Consider the following 18,450-nt stretch of genomic DNA (forward strand, 5'->3'; position numbering starts at 1 on the left):
TGTTGTAATCTACATTACAGCGCCGATCACATCATGTACAATATAGGCCGCTTATAATGTGGTGACAGAGCCTCTTTAAGGCGTTGAAAGTCAAGATAAAGCCGGCTACATCTGTAGGGCGCACGATTAGAAACTTCAAAACGCGCATTGTAGAACACATTTCAGATACAAAAACAAAAAAACCACTAATGCCTCTCTGGTGCAGAAAAACACTTCTTAGAAACACATAATGGCAATTTTTAAAGCTTATGGGGGAAATGTATTAACCTTTCTACACCAGTTTTCTAAAAGGGGGCTTCCCAAAAGGGGGCAGGGTGACAGCAGCTCAACAAATTTATAATAATTTACACCTGGCGTAAACTATAGTCGAAATCTACACCTGCTAATAATTGGCAAAAATGTCACTATGTGGAGCGTAGCTAGGTAGAGGCCCATGCCAGGCTCCTCTCCGTCCCCTCTATCGGACAATTAAATAAAAAATGAATGCTCACCTCACCACTCCTCTTCTGGTCCCCTCATGTTCTCTCCGCAGCCTGCGGCTCATACAGTGCAATGATGACGTTGAGTGCTGTGTCGCATATAAAGAACCTGACGCTGCTCGGTGTCAGTGTATTGTATGGGCAGCAGGGAGCCTTAGGGGATCAAGGGGGAAGAAGAGAAGCGGAGAAAAGATTATACTTATTTTTTATTTTACATTATGTCGGATGGGTAGGGGGAATGGATGGAGCATGGCCGCGGTCGCTACATAACGATTGTGGCGCACGAACGGCCGAAAGATGTGACACATTTAATAAATGTATTTCATCTTACTCCAACTTTCTTTATATTAAGACTGGCATATGAAATGCCATCTTAATAAATTCCCCTTTTTATGGCCTTGAACAATTGAAGAAACAAAAGACGGGTGGATATTGGAGAAGACACTTCCTGAATAGGGAGGCGTTCTGCGATCTGCAGCTTCATACAAGATTCCCGAAGGGTCTTAATTGCAGGAATGATCTGTTATATGTTTACTTAAGTGGACTAACACTTACTACACAATGTATATATCAACGACATAGCATAACAGTCATTTTCCTCTCATAATATGCAGTTTGATGACTTTTATGGCGATTTGTTTTTTAAATATTGCATATTTAAATATGGTGCTAAACTCCTGTTAAATAAAGATTCAGCTTCTCCCCTACTTGAGTAGCTGCGCAGCACCTGCACGAATTTGAGAATTTGCCTCTCTGGTCATGTGATCACAGGTCCTGCACACATAACACAACAGCACTACACAAACTATTTATGCAGTTTGTTCACTAGATGGCAGCAAAGCACTGAAATGATATACACATACACGTTTACATAGGCGGCATACATGTTTACATAGGCGGTACGCTTGGTGCTAAACTTGTAAATAAAAACACAACAATCAAAAGTATCATCAACTATAAATTTATAATCCATGCCCACCTGCGGCTGCTGCTACGCATAGCCTCACCATTATGGTCGGACAGTCTGAAGGTGACAGTGGAGAGGATTATTTTCAGACACTTCTATACTGGTTTGGACTGGTTCACTGGATTCCCAGTTTGATCGGCTGCTTGTCTCATTTGAATTAAGAACCTCCTGAGCTCAGGACAAGGGGCAAATAAGGCTGGGTTCACACGTGGCGGAATTTCACTTAAATTCCGCTGCGGACACTCCGCAGCGTTAATCCGCAGCGGAGCCGTTTCTCCATTGACTTACACTTTAATTTAGCAGTGTTCGTTTAGACGAGGCGTAAAATTCCGCTGCGGAGCATAGGCTGCGGAGCGGAATTTGGTGTCCGCAGCATGCTCTGTCTGTTGCGGAGCAGTGGCGGACTCATGGCGGAATTTCTCCATTGACTTCAATGGAGATTCTAATTTCCGCAATGAAGTCCGCAGCTGTCATGCACATGTTATGTGTGCTGCGGATCCGTCTTGCTTTTTTAACTTGACATTTCTTCATTCTGGCTGGACCTATGTATTTCTAGGTCTACAGCCAGACTGAGGAAGTCAATGGGGCTCCCGTAATGACGGGAGCGTTGCTAGGAGACGTCTGTAAATAGTCACTGTCCAGGGTGCTGAAAGAGTTAAGCGATCGGCAGTAACTGTTTCTGCACCCGGGACAGTGACTACCGATCCCAATATACAGCAACCTGTAAAAAAAAATGAAGTTCCTACTTACCGAGAACTCCCTGCTTCTGTCTCCAGTCCGGCCTCCCAGGATGACGTTTCAGTCTAAGTGACGGCTGCAGCCAATCACAGGCTAATAACAGGCTGCAGCGGTCACATGGACTGGCGCGTCATCCAGGGAGGTCGGGCTGGATGCCGAAGGAGGGACGCGTCACCAAGACAACGGGCGGTAAGTATGAATTTCTTTGACTTTCACAAGGGAAAGTGCTGTCCCTTCTCTCTATCCTGCACTGATAGGGAGAAGGGAAGCACTTTTCCCGCAGTCCGCAGCAGCTAGTCCGCATCAATGTACTGCACATTTTGTGCAGATCCGCAGCAGAATCTGCAACGCAGATTCTGTGCGGCATTGATGCGGACAGTTGCGGAGGAAATCCGCCACGTGTGGTCATGCCCTAACAGAAATATTCCTAGAAAAAGTCTCTGTCCACCTGCAGCAAAATAGACAAAGTGGTTCCCCCCATTCCTCACACTGGCCCCAGATAAAACTGCTATGGCGAAACTCCAGTTGGCGACAAGTTGCCAGCAATCCTGTATTTAATAGAAGTGCATGTTCTGCACTGTGTGACCGAGGCCTAAATCTTTTCATGCATAGTTTGAGCTCTCAGATTTTTCAGGGACAGATTATACGATATGTACCAAAGTGGTGTTTCCTTCGAGGATTCTTACATTTAAAAAACACAGGGAAATATGACCTGGACATCCACAGACCCTTCCCCCCTGCCCTTTCTCATTAGTTACAACTTGTCAATAAATATGTCCTCCTGTATAACATTTTATATATGAGTAGGAAATGTCCCTACAAATTAGAAAAGATTTGGTCCTGATGGGTTAAGCTGAAAGGAACGGCTACGTAACTTGTAGCTCAAATGTGAAGGAAATCATTATCTATCCTTATAACTAAGGCTTCATTCACATCGGCGTTGGGACTCCGTTCATGGGTTCCGTCGGACCTTTTCGCCAGGGGACCCCATGAACGGACTCCAAACTGAAACCATAGGTTTCCGTTTGCATCACCATTGATTTTAATGGTGACGGATTCGGTGCAAATGGTTTCCATTTGTCACCGTTGTGTAAGGGTTCTGTTATTTTGACTGTGCTATTCATTCTGTCAAAACGATGGAACCCTCACACAACGGTGATAAACGGAAACCATTTTCACCGGATCCGTCACCATTGAAATCCATGGTGATGCAAACGGAAACCTATGGTTTCTGTTTCTTTCAGTTTGGATTCCGTTCATGGGTTCCTCTGACGGAAAGGTTCGACGGAACCCATGAACGGAGTCCTGATGCAGATGTGAATGAAGCCTTAGATGAGGAAATGGACGCTTCTCTGTGTGACTGGTTGGGTTTGTTGGTTAAATAGAATTCAATGTGTTATTATTTGCTTTTCATGCTTTGTCGTTTTTTTGTCCGTTTTTTTTTTTTGCAAAATTATAAATTAAACCTTTGAAAAGTGAAAAAAAAAATGGCAGGAAAACAGTTAACAATTTTCAGATTACTATTCAGATCACTAAAATTCTAATGCCAATTTAATAAAATGTGGTGGAAATCCACATGTGAACAGACTCTAATTGAAGCTGAAGGATCTCCAGCTCGTCTTGGTGGCCGTACAACTTATTTTTCCTTTTTGTACACAATCCCCCCCAGTACTATATTGTAAAGCTTAGACACTGTTTTCTTATTTTCTCCTGTATGTATTCTGTCGTATTAGGCAATGTGAGCATTGTGTATTATTTACATGGCTCCCATTAGTGGAATGAAGGGAAAACTTTTCCATAAGGGAGAGATGTGGGAAGGTTTTTCCTGCTTTCCTCTAATGGGATCAGATACAACAGTGATCAAACTGACCTGACAATACAAGCACGTGATACAGCCTGGAAGGGAGAACATCAGTATATTGTAAAGTGTTTTTTTTTTTTTAATGTTTTGTGGCCATATAAACCCATTTAAATGTTCCTGGAAAACTCCTTGAAATATGTAGTAAATTTCATTTAGTGTTAAGTACACTGTATTATTAGGGCGCTGTACTACAGCAGTATTGTATTGTATTGTATTGTATGATGCTAATATTGTCTGACACTTATTTTGGCTCCCAGCAGTGTGTTCGGTTCGGGACTTGCGGCCAAAATTTGTTCCGTCCATTACGGACGTAATGTGCTCGTGTGAATCCAGCCTTACTCTTGTCAGACTTTCCTCTATTCAAATTTAATTTCTCTAACGGCAAAAGAGAGAAAATCTCAACATATTCATCACGCCAAATACGATCTCTAATCTCCGTCTTAAGGGAGCTCTCAAAACAAACATTTGGCTAACCGAACCCCATGCAGTTGAACCGCAACAGGAGCGCAAGACCCACCAGCACTCCCAGTGACTTTAGAACCTAGCGCCGCAGCCCCAGATACCGAACCGTACCATGCCGCAACAGGAGAATGAGCAAGGGGGACCACAGGTGGTGGGACCTCACGCTGCACCAAAGCCTCTCTAACACCAGCCAGTAATTGAGCCACTACCTGTCCCAAATCAGACACTGTCAAGCTGGGGGCTCCTGACTATGGTGTGAGCAGGGCTCAGGAAGCATTGACCTCCTAGCTAGTCTTGACTTGGGGATTAGCGGCATATCCCTGAGCACCCCTGATGGTAAGTCTGTTTAACCTTTACCTAACAATGTCCACCACCCCGGTCTCCTTCTGCTTTATGGGAGGCTTCTGTTCTCACTGAGGTCATCTCAGGAGCAGGACGTAGAAGAATATTTATCACCGCTTAACTGCAGTAACTCTGCTCAATCTTTATTAAAACCATAAAGAAGTACAAAATGTTAAAAAAAAATGCAGCTCACCAAAAGACAATTAGGAAACAATGTCAGCGTCGTCTTTACCAAATCTGTACTTTTATCAATGAGAAAGGTTAAAACAACAAGCAATAGACAGACGAGAATTACAGAGAGAGAAGAAAACAATTTGAATGGTCGGGCACTACAGCGAGGTAGCAGAGTGGAGGGGGTTAGCGGTCAACCACTCAGAAAATGCCTGAGATTTTACTTCAACAATCGGCAGAGTTGCTGGATTCTGAATATCAGTGAATGTGGCCAAACATTTAGATTTGTACCGGGGAATTGTAGACTTCCAATGTCTAGGCACAACCTAGTCTGAATAAATGGAGGAGAACCTTCTTCTGGAAAGAAATAGATCTGGAGAGAATGGAGCGGAGAGGGCATGTTCAAAGAGAGCATTTATTGCCAACCAAAATGGTGCGATGTGCCTACAATCCCATCAGATGTCAGTAAGCGTACCTACCATTATCCCACAGCTCCAACATGTCTCCAAACACTCCATGGGTAAAGCCCATGGAGGACCACCAGGACTCCTGAACCAACATGTATGTAAAAGTTTTTCTAGTTTTGCACAATAAAAACACTTTTTAATTTTTTTACAAAATAATTTGTTTTTGTGACGCTGCATTCGAAGATGAACTGCATAGTTTTTCAACTAATCTGGTCCCCATGGCAGAATTATGTCTTTCCATCTGGCACCTCCAGCAGACTCCTTTCAGTCTAGTTTGATTTCTTTTACCTCAGAGTTCCTCTTTTTACCTTTTTTTAATTTCTTCTCTCCCCCTTTTTTTGAACTATTTCTAACAGGGGCTGTGCAGGATTAGAAAAATATGGCTGCTTTCTTCCAAAAACAGCACCACACCTATCCACAGGTTGTATCTGGTATTGCAGGTTTGCTCCATTGAAGTGAATGGTAATGAGCTGTAATACCACACACAACCTATGGACAGGTGTGGTGCTGGTTTTTGGAGAAAGCAGACAAGTTATCTTATCCTGGACAACCCTTTGTCATGGATTGTTCTTGTGCGGAGATGCTCCCTGCATTATCCCTTTTCCTTTATGGCCTCCCTTTTTCCTATTCAGCTTTATGGCCTCTGTGGTAAGTACACTGCCAGTCATTAAAGGGTTAACACTTCAGACCACTGTGGGTGACGTCACAATGAACGAAGCGGCAGTGGTAAGAAACTCCTGTAGTAATGATGATGAATGTGCTGATGTCATAAATACAAATGTTTATGACATAAAGAAGATTCCACATTAGAAGGTTTTACTGCCACATTCAGCGCCATATTGGATGGGACTGAGGACCTTGAGCTTGACTTCCCCACCAATGCCGACCTGATGTAACTTGTAGGTTCTAGCAGGGAAACCCTACACCCAAGACCACTTCTTCATCACAGTGATGCCATCCTCTTCATATGGGTTGTCTGTAATAGAGGGGGGTTTCCAGCAGGAGATCCCCCCCTATTAGCCAGAAAGGAGACAGGTGCTACAAGGAGGCATCTGGAGGACCCGTCTCATCCGTGGATCACCCATTCATTTTAATGGGTGCCCAGGAAGAGAGACATCCGCCTAGCCAACCAGATCAGCCGATTTATGTGTTTCATGTCGTTCGTTCATTGTAATGTCTTTCCTTGAAAATCTGAGAAAACGTACAAATTCTGTTACAAATTCTATTTTGGCACCTTCTAAGCCCAGAGGAAGGGCAATCCTCCAGCCATGGTTTCCCTAGAGGTTTCCCCCACAGGGGGTTTTTCCTTTCCTGCGTGCTGGAGGGTGACTCTTCGTGAGTCAGAGGTTTGCCATTTTGGGTTTGGTTATATAATATAATAAAAGTATTGACCATTTAACACCCAATTATAATGTTTTGTGTCTTTATTTTGCATGACTTGGGGTACGTCAAGTGATGTATGTGTATGCAAATTACACTTACCTATATATCTGTTCCCCATTCATAACCCACACCTTTCTCTCAAGAAGACTTGACACCGAGGGTTTGGATAAAGTGGCCACAGCAGCCATTTTATTAAAGGGGTTGTCCGAGATATATTTTTATTTAAAAGTTAAACACACAATGCACACATTAAATATTCCCTAATATACTTACCTGTGCAATCTTGCTTCTGTTCTCCGTTCTGGCAGCTCTTTTCTTCCGATCACATGTCTTCTGACGTCACGTTTTCTTCGTCCTCCACTGTCGTGTCGTGTCCCGATCACATGGTCTCGCCCATGGAGACGTGTCGTTTCTGCGGGTGCCCGCCCAGCCTATGCAGCTTTTTTTCACTGTGAGCGCGCCTATGCGTGTTCACAGTGAAAAAAGTGAAGAGGGACGGCACCTGCGGGAATGTCGGGTCTCCGGCTGTCAGTGACTGCCGGGGACTCGGAGGAGAAGATAGAAGCAGCTTTCGCTGCTTCTGTCTTCTCCAATGTCTTTTTACACAGAGTTCAATGAACGCTGTGTATAGGATCACCGGGTACCGTTAGTGGCAGACTGCTGCTGGGTCTAATCAGACCCAGCACAGCCCTATTAGTGACAATCGTCACTATGAGAGGGCTGATTTCCCCTGTAACTGGGGCTGCCGTGCAACTCCAGTTACAGTGGAAAAGATGGTGTAAAAGAAAGAAAAAATATATATAATGTTCCCCAAAGGTCTTTTTTGACCTTTGAGGGACAGACCATAATAATAAAAATATAATTAAACTAACACGTGCTAAAAAGGGCTAAACGGTGCCCCGTCCTGAACTAGATAAGATCTTCTGGGGTCCTGTATCTAAGCCTACATTTTTAGGCTTAGATACAGGGTCTAACAAACAGTGTCACACATGGAGCCTGTATCTAAGCCTAACACAATGTAGGCTTAGATACAGGACCCCAGATGACATTCTTTTTATTCCTGTATAAGGGTATGTTCACACGGCCTATTTACGGGCGTAATTCGGGCGTATTAACCCCCGAATTACGGCTTGAAATCGTTGGCAAACATCTGCCCATTGAAAGCAATGGGCTGACGTTTGTCTGTTCACACGAGGCGTATATTTACGCGTCGCTGTCAAAAGACGGCGCGTAAATAGACGCCCGCGCCAAAGAAGTGTCATGTCACTTCTTCAGACGTAAATTGAGCCGTTTTCCATGGACTACATGGAAAACCAGCTACAGTTACGTCCATAATGGACGCGGCGTTCAAGCGCCTGCACATGCCGTTACGTTTGAAACGACAGGGCTGTTTTCTCCTGAAAACAGCCCGTAATTTCGGCCGTTACGGACGCTGCCGTGTGAACATACCCTAAGATTAGTGTTTTGGGGCCCTGTATCTAAGCCTAACATGTGGTATTCTTAGATACATGGCCCATGTGTGACACTGTCTGCTTGGGTAATGTTACTAAGGCTACCTTGTGGTAGGCTTAGATACATGGTCTAACAGTATCACACATGAGCAGTGTATCTAAGCATCCCTCTTTTTTTTTTTCTTAGTTATTAGGTGTTTTTTACAGTTTGGGTCCTTGGTACTACATCAAGTTCAAGGACGACTTCAATGACACCTTTTTTATTTGTAATAAAATCGTTAACCAGTGTTGTGTGTTATTTTATTACAATATTTTTTCTATGTCCTTCTCATTTATTTAAAAATGTATTACTAGTGCATTATTAATGGCCACTGTCTAACAGCGTCCATTAGTAAGGCTTCATGCACACTAGCGTGTGTATTTTCCGCGCGTGAAAAACTTGCGTCAATCCCATCCGTGTGTTTGCGTTAGGGCGGATTAACACGAACGTGCTATACGTCCGTGCAACCCACGTGGTATTCACGCGTGTCGCACGGACCTATGCTAGTCTATGGGGCAGTGCAGACAGTCCGTGAATTTTACGCAGCGTGAGTCCGCTGCGTAAAACTCGCGACATGTTCTATATTTCTGCGTTTTTCGAGCATCACGCACCCATTGAAGTCAATAGGTGCGTGAAAATCAGGCGCACCCCATGGAAGCACTTCCGTGGGACGAGCGTAATTCGCGCAACAACAGTAAAATAATGAATGTAAACAGAAAAGCACCACGTGCTACAAACATCCAGAGTGTCATAATGATGACGGCTGCGCGAAAACCGCAGCCGCGCATCCGTATGAACATGACATGGAGCGGTCAAGTGCATTTTGCGCACGCAAAACGCCGCATTTGTGTGCGCAAAATGCACACGCTCGTGTAAATCCGCCCTTATGCATCAGTGTGCTTTTCGATTGTCATGTGTTATTCACGCACTCACAAAGCCAGCCCATTTTTTTCTTCTTTTTTACAACAAATTGCTGTGTAAATCACGCACCAAACACGTGTGCGGTGCGTGGTTTTCACGCATGCATTGACTTCAATGTGAGTGTAGGTGCATGATAACGCACCAATAGAGGACATGCAGTATGTTTCACGCAGCGGACTCTCGCTGCGTGAATAGTCACGCATGTGTCAACGGCCCCATTGAAATAAATGGGTCGCGTGTGTTGTGCGTTTTTTCAAAGCACAGCACACGGACGTGATTCACACTTGTGTAAATCGTGCCTAAGGCCCCATTCACACCAGGGTGAATCTCGTCCGTGTGCTGATCGTCGAAACCACGCACAGCACACGCGACCCATTTATTTCAATGGGGCCGTTTTCACGCAGCGAGAGTCCGCTGCGTGAAACATACTGCATGTCCTATATTGGTGCGTTATCATGCACCTACACTCACATTAAAGTAGACGCATGCGTGAAAACCATGCACCAAACAAGCGTGTTTGGTGCGTGATTTATGCTGCAATTTGTTGTAACAAGCATTAAAATCGAGCATTAAAACTGCCTTGCGGGAAAAAGAAGCAACATGCTCCATCTTCGGGCGTTTACGCCTCTGACCTCCCATTGACTTCAATGGGAGGCAGAGAAAGCGTATTTTGCGTTGTTTTATGCCCGCGGCGCTCAATTGCCGCAGGCGAAAAACGCCACGGAAAACGACGCAAAAAACGCAGCAAAAAAAGCCACAAACAACGCCGCAAAAAACAGACGCAAAAAAAAACGCCGAAAAGGCTACGATAAATGCCGCGAAAAACATCGCAAATAAAGGCGCGAAAAAAGCCCCAAACAAAGAGGCAAAGAACGCCACGAAAAACGACAGGGAAAACGACACGAAAGACGCAATGAAAAACGCAGAAAAAAAACGCGAAAAACGACGCAAAAAAGGCTACGATAAACGCCACGGAAAACGCTGCGAAAAACATCGCGGAAAAAGACGCAAAAAACGCCGCAAAAAGAGGCAAAGAACGCAGCGAAAATCAACTGGGAAAACGCCACGAAAGACGCAACGAAAAACGCAGCAAAAATAGGCGCAAACAACGATGCAAAAAAAGAAATGATAAACTACGTGAAAAAGGCTACGATAAACGCAATGGAAAACACAGCAAAAAACATCGCAAAAAAATACGCAAACAAACAAGCAAAAAACGCCAAGATAAACGAAGCGAAAAACGCCCCGAACAAACCGGCAAACAAATACGCAAACAGCGCACAAAAAACTCCGGGAAAAACGACGCAAAAATCAACGTGCAGGGAGAGGTAAATCTGCCGCAAACTTCAAGACGGAATTTTGAGGCAGATATTCCTCTTGCAAAAAAACTCTGTGTGAACATGGCCTTAGTGGAGAGAGACATGAGATAGAAGAGGGTGGACGAGGGTGAGGGTGGACGAGGGTGAGGGTGGACGAGGGTGAGGGTGGACGAGGGTGAGGGTGGACGAGGGTGAGGGAGACACGAAGAGGTTTATAGACCTGAAAAGAGAAAGGAAACATAAATGTGAAAAACATAATGGGGGGAGAACGGTCACCATCCTTCAAGAATGTCAGCAAGGAGACAAGTCCAGTGAAGGATGTCAGCGGGAGGAGCAGGGACAGCTCACGTGAACTCTTGGAAGGTACGTGCACGCTCATTGCAGCCTGCAAGGAGCGTGCACGGGAAAAAAGTTTCCTCACAAGGAAAGATCAATAAACCAGAGCTGAACTGCATGTAAACAAGCCGTGCTAAACTCAAAGCAGAAATGTGCTAAGTAGAAGTTTTTTTTAAAATAATGCTTTATTTAGGTTGTCTGTATAAGGGGTAATGTATGACACAGTTTTTGAAAAAATGGCGCAAACAACGATGCAAAAAAAGAAATGATAAACTACGTGAAAAAGGCTACGATAAACGCAATGGAAAACACAGCAAAAAACATCGCAAAAAAATACGCAAACAAACAAGCAAAAAACGCCAAGATAAACGAAGCGAAAAACGCCCCGAACAAACCGGCAAACAAATACGCAAACAGCGCACAAAAAACTCCGGGAAAAACGACGCAAAAATCAACGTGCAGGGAGAGGTAAATCTGCCGCAAACTTCAAGACGGAATTTTGAGGCAGATATTCCTCTTGCAAAAAAACTCTGTGTGAACATGGCCTTAGTGGAGAGAGACATGAGATAGAAGAGGGTGGACGAGGGTGAGGGTGGACGAGGGTGAGGGTGGGCGAGGGTGAGGGTGGACGAGGGTGAGGGTGGACGAGGGTGAGGGAGACACGAAGAGGTTTATAGACCTGAAAAGAGAAAGGAAACATAAATGTGAAAAACATAATGGGGGGAGAACGGTCACCATCCTTCAAGAATGTCAGCAAGAAGACAAGTCCAGTGAAGGATGTCAGCGGGAGGAGCAGGGACAGCTCACGTGAACTCTTGGAAGGTACGTGCACGCTCATTGCAGCCTGCAAGGAGCGTGCACGGGAAAAAAGTTTCCTCACAAGGAAAGATCAACAAACCAGAGCTGAACTGCATGTAAACAAGCCGTGCTAAACTCAAAGCAGAAATGTGCCAAGTAGAATTTTTTTTTTAAATAATGCTTTATTTAGGTTGTCTGTATAAGGGGTAATGTATGACACAGTTTTTGAAAAAATGTTGGTATCTCGGACAACCCCTTTAAGTCTTGTTTGCCAAAGGAATCAAATACTTATTTCTCTGTGCACAATGCAAATAAATATATATAATTTTGACTATGTGATTTTCAGTTTTTTTTTTTTATATAATCTATCTCTCACTGGTAAAATTAACCTAGCCTAAAAATTCTAGACTGTTCATGTCTTTGACAGTGGGCAAACTTACAAAATCAGAAAGAGATCAAATACTTATTTCCTCCACTGTACCTCAGCTCTCTCTTCTAGTCCATTTCTATCCATGTTCAGTAGTGGGGGGGACTCTGCTGCACCACTGCCATGCCTGGCCACAGGTTGTGTGTGTTATTGCAGCCCTGCCTCTTTTACTACAATGAAGCTGAGCTGCAATACCAGGCACGACCCATGGACAAGTGTGGCGCTGTTTTTGGAAGAAAGCAGCCATGTTTTTCTAATCCTGGACAACTTCTTTAACCCTTCCCTGTCAAGATGGGAATCTCATACGTCCCGGCAGGAAGGCACCTTGGTAGACAAGGACGAATAAATCAGGAACTAACATGAAGTTTAACCCCTTCCCGACATTTGACGTATCCATACTCCAAAGTCGGGAAGGGGAAGTATGGAACGGGCTCACGGAGTGAACCCGCTCCATACGATGCCGGTGTCGGCTGTATATGACAATCGTGTGCGATCCCGCTTGTTTAACTCGTTAAATGGCGCGGTCAATAGCGACCGCAGCATTTAAATCGTTAGAAAGAGGGGGCGACCCCCTCTAACAGCTCATCACGCCCCCCACAATGCAATCGTGGGGTGGCGATAGTTGCTATGGCTGCCTGGGGGCCTAATGAAGGCCCCCAGGTCCGCCATCTTTGTGCGCCTATTAAGCTATGCCTCCGGCAGGGCTTAATAGATGCCTGTCAGAATCACTATATATACATTAGTATTGCAGTATATAGTGCAAGTGATCTGACGATCGCTGGTTGAAGTCCCCTAGGGGGACTAATAAAAAAAGTAAAAATTAGTAAAATAAAGTTGTTGTTTTTTATGTAAAAAAATGTTTAAGATTAAAAGTTCCAAACACCCCCCATTTCCCATTTTCCCCCTAGAGCATAGTAAAAAATAAATAAACATAATTGGTATCGCCGCGTCCGTAAAAGTCTAAACTATTACAATATATCATTATGTAACCCGCAGGGTGAACGCCGTAAAAAAAAAAATTGTAAGCGCCAGAATCTCTATTTTTTGGTCACCTCATCGCCCACAAAAGATGAAATAAAAAGTGATCAAAATATAAAAGTTATGGGGTGTGGCTTGGACATGGCGCTGACCAGACGTCATACCTACAGTTGCGTTCCTATCTATCTTCCATGGAAGACTGTCTGGTGTTGCTACAGGATAGGACTCCTTTGGAACATTATTTGTCTTTATCAACTGCCCCTTCTCATGTCTTGTCCTATTTACATGGAATTCTCTTGCCTAAATTTTCTCTCTCTCAACTGTCCTTCACTACTGCATGGGACGAGAAAATGGGGGTTCAACATTCTGAAGAGGAATGGGGTACTTCTTTCTTTTTAGCTCACAAACTACCAACGTCTTGCTTTGCTCAAGAAAAAAACTACAAAATACTCACTAGGTGGTATCGTTGCCCTGCTTTGTTGCATAGGATATTTCCTGATGTGTCTGCTGATTATTGGAGGTGTGGGGAGGCTCCTGGAACCATGTTGCATATTTGGTGGGACTGTCCCAGGATACGTCCCTTCTGGGTAAAGATTTTTGACTTGGGTAACAAGCTCTTTCACACTGAGGTCCCGACCTCGGCTTCTATAGGATTACTCTCCATGGTTCCTGGATCACTCCCACACCTCAAAAGGGGTGTCTTTAGGCATTTCCTGACTGCGGCGAGAACGGTGATACCTCGTCACTGGAAGTCTCATACTGTTCCTTCTTTGACGGAATGGGTAACAGAGGTGAACGGGATTATGAGGATGGAGGAATTGCTGTCCGCTGACAGGGGCAAGTCTGTGCTCTTCGTCCAAACTTGGGCAGTGTAGTCTGGATTCCGGGGTGGTACTGATCTACCTCTCTGGCTGGATGGAAGGTTCTGAGCAACTTCTGTGATCTTACTCCATGCGCTATGTCTGTCTGTGTTTCCCTTTGTTGTCTGGTGTCTTGTGTTGGTGTTATATTATATTTGTGGCACTTATACGTACCGACTCTTACTTCACTGGTCCCCATGTTTATTGCACTATCTTGATGTGAACATGGTACAGTTAGTACCACTGTATTTTGATTCATACGCACTTTTTGATGGCTGGGAGGTTACCTCCCATTGATGTTCATGCATTTTATATACTGTTCATATACTGTAAAAATATGTATTTTATATTGCGTGCACATTTTTTTGGGCAATATTGTACAATGTTTATATGCTGTAATCTTTTTTGCAAAATAAAAATCTTGATAAAGAAAAAAAAAGATATAAAAGTTATGGCTCTCGGAATTTGGCGACACAAAATAAATTTTCTTTTTTACACTTCGGTTTTTACTTGTAAAATATAGAAAAAACTATATACATTTGGTATCGCCGCAATCAAATTGACCCACAGAATAAAGTTAACATGTTGTTTTTTTTTTTTTTCCAACATTAGTTTTTTATTAGTATATCAAAGAAACCACAGGTTACAGATTATACAATGGTACATAGTATCCTTGCAAGGAAGTACCTATACGATGCAAATCAACATTTGAGAAGTGACCTGTGGAGGGGGGGAAGGGAATACAGAAGGGAAAAGCAACCGGGGAGGGTAGGGAAAACCAGGATACACACCAAGTATACATTAATCCATACACCTTTGTAGTATTTATGACAATACATTTCCCAATAATCCCCTTTTTCTCTGGACTTTTATTCTCAGCAAGAGAATCTATCTATCCACGAACGCCATTGGGATTTGAAGCGTTCCATTTTATTAAGACGAAGTGCAAAGAGCCTCTCGTACCCACAATGGGATGAAACATTGTCAATCACTTCCCGTATAGAGGGAGCTACATTAGTTTTCCATCGTTTAGCCATTAAAAGTTTAACTGAGAGACATATGTGGGACACAATAACTCTTTGGGACGGCTCTACTGCATCTATATCCAAGGAGAGAAGGGCTAGAGCTGCACTGAGTTCCATCTGGGTACCCACTAAATTGGACACTAAGTCAAACACCTCTTTCCACAATGAAGCAATAACTGGGCATTCCCAAAAGATGTGAAATAATGACCCAACCATCCCACATCCTCTCCAACACAAGGGGCTAGAGGACGGGTACATTTTGGACAATTTGCATGGAGTAAAGTACCATCTCAAAAGTAGTTTGTGGAAAACTTCCAGGAGATTCGAATTCATAGTGGACCTCAATGTCCATTTAATCGCTTTTTCCCATGTCTCAATGTCATATGTGTATCCCAAGTCTACTTCCCATTTTGCCATTTGCGGGGTTTTTGAAATTGCCCCATCCCCCAGGATTATATCATATAAAGCTCGGGTTAGCTTAGGCTCCCCCGTACCGTTCTTAATAATCAAGTCATGTAGCCCAGATGGAATCTGTACCTGTGCATGCGATTTAGATGGCAGAAGATGTCTAACCTGCCTGTATTTAAAAAGATCTGCCTGTGAAATTCCAAATTCCGTACATAGCTCTGAGAAAGTTTTAATATTGTCACTATTAAACAAATCAGATAGTGTCACAATCCCCCGGGCTTCCCAGTTTTTCAATTTTAGGTTAGGAACCAAAAGTTCCAGGGTGTCCACCGGTAGAGGGATCTTGCGGGTAGGAGCGTCAGGGGGTGTTGCCTTTAGAGCTGCTTTCCATGCCTGGATAGAAGCTATCACCGTAGGAAATCTTGGAATCAAGCTTGTAGGGAACTTCGCTTGAGCTAGCAGTAGCGAGGAGAGAGGGATATCTCCAATCAGATGTCGTTCTATCATAGGCCAGCTAGAGCCTGTGAATGGAAAACACCAGTGTCTCAACTGGCGCATCACTATAGCTGCGTGATACGCTTCAAGATTCGGGACTCCCATTCCCCCCCTCCGTCTATGGACATAGAGACGCTGCCGTGCCACTCGTGGTTTCCCCTTGTTCCAAATAAATCCCATCAACTGATCTTGTAGCTTTCTAAGAAGGGGTCTAGGAATAGGAACTACAACTGTTCTAAAAATATATAGTATTTTGGGCAGAATTAACATTTTATATAGGACCATGCGTCCCATCCAGGACGGTTCAGTGCCTGATAATCGCTGAAGGTCTCCCTGTAGTTTATCGAATAAAGGAAGCAGATTAATATGTGCCAGTTTAGAGGTATTGGCACATAATTTAATACCTAGATAAGGGATCGACCCCTCCTCCCAACCATACGAGAATTCTTTCTGAATGTCCCGTCGCAGTCTTGTGGAAATTGATAATCCCAGTATCTGAGACTTGGATACATTAACTTTATAATACGAGACCCTACTGAACCATTCCAGAATTTCCGATACCCTTCTAAGAGATGTCAATGGATCTGTAAGGGTCAAAATGACGTCATCAGCGAATAAGCCTATCTTATGCTGTCTATGCCCTACTGAAATCCCTCGCACCCCCAAATCAATTTGTATCATTTCCGCCAATGGTTCCATAACCATAGTGAACAGTAAGGGCGAGAGAGGGCATCCCTGTCGGGTACCATTGGTGATATGAAATGCTCTGGACATCATCCCGTTAGCCAGGACCCTAGCTGAAGGTGAGGAATATAGAGCACCTATCGCAGTGAGAATGGAACCAGAGAAACCGAACCTTCGCATGGTAGCAAAGGCAAAGTCCCATTGAATCCTATCGAATGCCTTCTCCGCATCCAGCGTGAGGAGAAGAGAAGGCGTCCGGCTAGTCTCTGCCTTAGATATCAGATTGATAATGCGTCTGGTGCCATCTGGGGCTTGACGGCCCTTCGTAAACCCCACCTGGTCATTATGTATTATGGTAGGGAGTATGGTCAATAGACGTTGGGCCAGTATCTTTGCATAAAGTTTGGTGTCGCAGTTCAACAAGGATATGGGCCTGAAATTAGCTGGTAGCGTAGGGGATTTCCCCAGTTTAGGGATGGTAACTATGGTTGCTTGGAGCATTTCCTCAGGAAGGTTACCCTTGGCCATTGCAACGGTGAAAATTTGCGCCAAGTATGGGGCCAATATCTTCTCATTTAGTTTATAATATTCGGAGGAGAACCCATCCGGTCCCGGGGCCTTATGTTGTTTACCCATCCGAATTACTCTGGTCACTTCCTCTGTCAGAATAGGGGCATTAAGTTGGTCTAGCTGTAAAGGGGTTATCTTGGGCAGCTGTAACTTGTCCAAAAACCCATCTATAGTCTTCAAAGTTGGGTGAGACGTGGCAGGGTCTTCTTTCAAATTATAAAGTTTAGCGTAGAACGAACTAAATCTGTCCGCGATGTCTTGCGGGTTCGAAACCTTAGAATCCTCCCCCTCTGCCTCTAAAAATGGAATCCTACTTTTTTGTTGTTTCAGTTTAACCCTTGTCCCCATATATTTGCCCGCTTTATTATGTGAGGTGTAGTAGGTCATGCGGAGCGAGGTTAAATGTTTATCAAAGTCCGCTATAAGCAGCCTCCTAAGTTCCTGTCTAAGTTTGGTCAGCACATCATTTAGTGTGTCCGAAGGGGAGGATTTTTGTTGGGTCTCTAGAGCTTTGATCTGTTCCAATACCTTGTCCGTATTTACCCGTTTCTGTTTATAATAGTGCGAGCTCTGTTGGATCAGGAGTCCACGCATAACTGCTTTATGGGCATTCCATAGGACAAAGGGATCAACCTCTGGGGTGTCATTAAGATCAAAGTATTCTTGCAATTGAGAGGAAATATGCTCTTTATATTTAGGCAGGGCCATCAGAAAGGTATTATTGCGCCAATTCCTAAAGGGACGGGCCCAGGGTGCCAATGCTATCTGCATGGATATAGGAGCATGGTCTGACCACGTGATCACCCCTACCTCTGCTTTCTGTACTGCTTGCAGCAACCATTTATCTACTAGGAATACATCAATCCGAGAGAAAGTGTGATGGCAGGAAGAATAGAAAGTGAATTCCCTGGACGAAGCATTATGGCATCTAAACACATCATAAAGGTCTTCCCTTTGAGCCCACGGTGAGAGTGTAAGGAGAGACCTCCTGCTCTTGCTGGTGGTGTCCATAACCCTGTCTGGAACTACATTAAAATCTCCACAAAGTATGAGTTGACCCTTTTGGATCTTGCGAATTTTCCGCATGGTTATGTTCAGAAAGCGGATCTGTGAGGCGTTAGGAGCATAGATATTGACTAACGTTATCAAAGAGTCATTGATAGAACACACCAGAGCAAGAAATCTCCCCCCCACATCGATCAGAGAATCCACCAGCTTAAGGGGGGATTCACACGAGCGTGTATTCGGTCCGTGCGGGCCGCGTGGTT

The 18,450-nt window shown here is 44.1% G+C and overlaps 1 long non-coding RNA gene across 3 annotated transcripts in view; it reads right to left on the reverse strand.

The window, feature by feature from the left end:
* LOC142699096 (uncharacterized) overlaps window positions 1–18,450 on the reverse strand; it is a 39,761-nt gene that overhangs the window by 7,633 nt on the left and 13,678 nt on the right. For 2 of the 3 annotated variants that reach the window (XR_012865985.1, XR_012865987.1), the window contains exon 3: window positions 503–632. The exons of the other annotated variant lie outside the window; for it this stretch is intronic. This is a non-coding gene — a long non-coding RNA (uncharacterized LOC142699096). Of the gene's footprint in view, window positions 1–502; window positions 633–18,450 lie in introns of those variants that run through there. 3 annotated transcript variants of the gene reach the window in all.

This window comes from Rhinoderma darwinii, unplaced genomic scaffold, assembly GCF_050947455.1.
Source record: "Rhinoderma darwinii isolate aRhiDar2 unplaced genomic scaffold, aRhiDar2.hap1 Scaffold_128, whole genome shotgun sequence".
NCBI classification, from domain to species: Eukaryota; Metazoa; Chordata; class Amphibia; order Anura; family Rhinodermatidae; genus Rhinoderma; species Rhinoderma darwinii.